This window comes from Benincasa hispida, chromosome 8 (assembly GCF_009727055.1).
Source record: "Benincasa hispida cultivar B227 chromosome 8, ASM972705v1, whole genome shotgun sequence".
Classification (NCBI taxonomy): Eukaryota; Viridiplantae; Streptophyta; class Magnoliopsida; order Cucurbitales; family Cucurbitaceae; genus Benincasa; species Benincasa hispida.
Genome location: NC_052356.1, coordinates 51,661,150 through 51,665,381, shown reverse-complemented (window position 1 = coordinate 51,665,381; position 4,232 = coordinate 51,661,150).

The following is a 4,232-nucleotide window of genomic DNA, read 5'->3' as shown; positions in this document are numbered from 1 at the left end:
GATAGGGTCTCTCAGATCTGTTTTCATTCTTGTCTTTCCAACTTCGGGAGCATAATGATTATGATCTTTGCGGTCTGAAAATGGAAGGTCACACTTATGAGAATTACTAAGTGTTAGTAAATTCTTAACCAAAGTAGCGATAACTAAGTTACTATATGAATAAGAGTTATTCTGGTGATAGTATCTAGTCAAGATAGTCTTGGTTCAACGGAGGAATAGTTGATCACCCCCCGGTGAGGGTTATTCTAAACTGTTAAATATCGTTGCAAATATAAATAATGATGGGTACATTATCTTTTGCTAAAATTGATTGGATTTAAAAGATTAATGTTTTTTACTAAAAAGGATATGTTTTTCTTTTCAGCATGACTAACTCTTTAGTTCAATTATTAGCTTCTGAAAAACTTAACGGCAACACTACTCAACATGGAAAACAAATTTGAATTCAACACTAGTAATAGATGACCTGAGATTTGTCTTAATTGAGGAATGTCCTCAGGCCCCTGCCTCGAAAGAAGCACAAGGTAAATATGATTTACTAGTTGCTGAAACATGTTTAGTGGAGTATGATACCTCAATCTGGATATTGGATTCAGAAGCCACTAATCATATTTGCTTCTCTTTTCAGGAAACTAGTTCCTGGAAAAAGCTTGAAGAAGGTGAGATCACCCTCAAAATTGGAATAGGAGAGGTTGTCTTGGCCGAAGCAGTGGGAGACTTGAAGTTATTTTTCAACAATAGATATATCATACTTAAAAATGTTTTGTATTATTCTAAAATGAGACGGAATTTAATATCTATCACATGTATATTGGAACAAATGTATAAAATATCTTTTGAAGTTAATGAAGCGTTCATTTTCAGAAAAGGTATTCAAATTTGTCCTGCTATACGTGAAAACCATTTTTAAAGAAAAATTTATAAGTTAAAACCATCTAAAGAAAAATTTATCTTAAATACTGAGATGTTTACAACAGCCGAAACTCAGAATAAAAGACAAAAAAGTTTTTTCTAATGCCTATCTATGGCACTTAATACTTAGCCATATAAATCTTAAAAGGATTGAGAGATTGGTTAAGAATGGACTTCTAAATCAGTTAGAAGACAATTCTTTACCTCTATGTGAGTCTTGTCTTGAGGAGAAAATGACTAAGATATGTTTTACTGGAAAAGATCTCAGAGCCATAATACCCTTAGAGCTCGTACATTCGAACCTCTGTGGACCGATGAATGTCAAAGCTCGAGGTGGGTAAGAATATTTCATCGGTTTTATTGATGATTACTCAAGGTATGGTCATATTTACCTAATGCATCACAAGTCTGATTCTTTTCAAAAGTTCAAAGAATATAAGGCTGAGGTTGAAAACATGTTAGGTAAAACAATTAAGACACTACGATCAGATCGAGGTGGGAGTACATGGACTTAAGATTCTAGGACTATATGATAGAACACGAAATCAAGTCATAACTCTTTGCACTTAATATACCTCAGCAGAACGGTGTATCTGAAAAAAGAAACAGAACCTTGATGGACATGGTTCGCTCAATGATGATCTTTGCTAAGTTACCTGATTCCTTTTGGGGACATACATTAGAAACTACTGTCTATATCTTGTATAACATTCCCTCTAAAAGTGTTTCAGAAACACCTTATGAGCTATGGAAAGGGCGTAAAGGCAGTTTATATCACTTTAGGATTTGGGGATGCCCGACACACGTGTTGGTGCAAAATCCTAAAAAATTGAAATGTCGTTTAAAACTATGCTTATTTGTAGGTTATCCAAAAGAAACAAAAGGTGGTCTATTTTACGATCCTCAAGAGAATTAGGTATTTGTATCGACAAATGCCACATTCTTAGAGGAATACCACATAAGAAGTCATCAATCTCGTAGTAGACTAGTATTGAATGAAATTTCCAAAGACGCTACAGATAGAACTAGTTCATCTACTAAAGTAGTAGATAAAACTAGTACATCTGGTCGGTCACATCCTTCTCAAGAGATGAAAATGCCTCAACGTAGTGGGAGGGTTGTTTATCAGCCTGACCGTTACTTAGGTTTAACAGAAACACAAGTCGTCATACCTGATGATGGCATAGAGGATCCATCAACCTATAAACAGGCGATAAAAGATGTGGACCATGATCAGTGGGTCAAAGCCATTGACCTCGAAATGGAGTATATGCACTTCAATTCTGTCTGGGAACTTGTAGATCAACCAAATGATGTAAAACCAATTGGTTGTAAGTGGATCTACAAGAGAAAATGAAACCAAGTCGGTAAAGTACAGACTTTTAAAGCTCGACTTGTGGCAAAGGGTTATACCCAGAGAGAGGGAGTGGACTATGAAAAACTTTCTCTCCCATTTCCATGCTTAAGTCGATTAGAATACTCTTATCAATTGCCACCTTTTATGACTATAAAATTTGGCAAATGGATGTCAAGACAGCCTTTCTAAACAGCGATCTTGAAGAGAGTATCTATATGGCTCAACCATAGGGGTTTAGTGCACAGGGTCAAGAACAAAAGGTTTGTAAGCTTCAAAAATCCATTTATGGGTTGAAACAAGCTAGATCTTGGAATATAAGATTTAATACTGCGATCAAATCTTATGGCTTTGAACAGAATGTTGACGAGCCTTGTGTTTACAAGAAGATCGTAAATTTTACTATAGTGTTCTTAGTTTTATATGTTGACGATATTCTACTGATTGTGAATAAAGTAGGTTACCTAACTGACATCAAGAAATGGCTAGCAACACAGTTCAAAATGAATGATTTAGGAAATGCGCAGTATGTTCTCGAGATTTAGATTATTCGAAATCGCAAGAACAGAACACTAGCCACACTCAAAATGTTATCTAGGTATAAGATGCAGAATTCCAAAAGAGGTCTGTTACCTTACAGATATGGAATTCATTTATCAAAGAATCAATGTCCTAAGACACCTCAAGAGGTTGAGGATATGAGACAAATTCCCTATGCTTTCGCAGTAGGGAGCCTGATGTATGCAATGTTATGTACTAGACCTGACATATGCTACGCAGTAGGGATAGTCAGTAGGTATCAGTCCAATCCTGGATATGATCATTGGATTGCCGTTAAGAATATCCTCAAGTATCTTAGGAGAACGAGAAATTACATGTTCGTGTATGGTACTAAGGATTTGATCCTTACTGGATACACTGACTCTTATTTTCAAACTGATAAAGATGCAAGAAAATCTACATCGGGATCCGTGTTCATTCTAAATGGAGGAGCAGTAGTGTGGAGAAGTGTGAAGCAAAATTGTATTGTAGACTCCACAATGGAAGCTGAATGCGTAGTTACATGTGAAGCAGCAAAGGAAGCAGTATGGTTGAGGAAATTCTTGACAGATTTGGAAGTTGTTCCAAATATGCCTCTACTCATCACCTTGTATTGTGACAACAGCGGTATAGTTGCAAATTCAAAAGAACCTCAACCCATAAACGGGGAAAGCACATCGAACACAAGTACCACCTTTTTTGGGAAATCGTACGCCATGATGACGTTGTAGTGACCCAGATACCTTCTGAGAAAAACATTGTTAATCCTTTTACAAAAACCCTCACGGTTAAAGTTTCTTAGGGTCACCTACAGAGTCTACTGTATTTCTAAACTAAGACAAGTGGGAGATTATGTTGGGAGTGAATGCCCTAGTTTATTGTATTCATATGTTTATTGTACTTATATGTAATATTAATTTCTCACAGTTAAATTCAGCATCGTTTGATCCTACTAGGAGTTTTAGTCCAAATGGGAGTTTCTTGGATTTTATGTCCTAAAACCCGTAGTTTGTAATATTATATTCTTGTTCAATAAAGCTGTTATTGAAAATATTTAGTAAAATTAAATTCTATATTCATGAATCTAATAAACTAAGGATCCAAGGCTATTAAGTTTAAGTTTGAACTTTATGTAGTGACATAAAATGTGGATCAAGTTCAAATATTTAGCCAAAATGGTCTATAGTATATGAATAAGGTTGGGCACCTTATTCTGGGGACACTATGGATGCGGCCCATTTTGTAGTTAGTACNAAATATTTAGCCAAAATGGTCTATAGTATATGAATAAGGTTGGGCACCTTATTCTGGGGACACTATGGATGCGGCCCATTTTGTAGTTAGTACAAACGATGTGATCCTAAACCGTTCATGTGGAGATATGAAAGTGGAGGCATCCTATGTAAAGAGTTTACATAAAACTGAA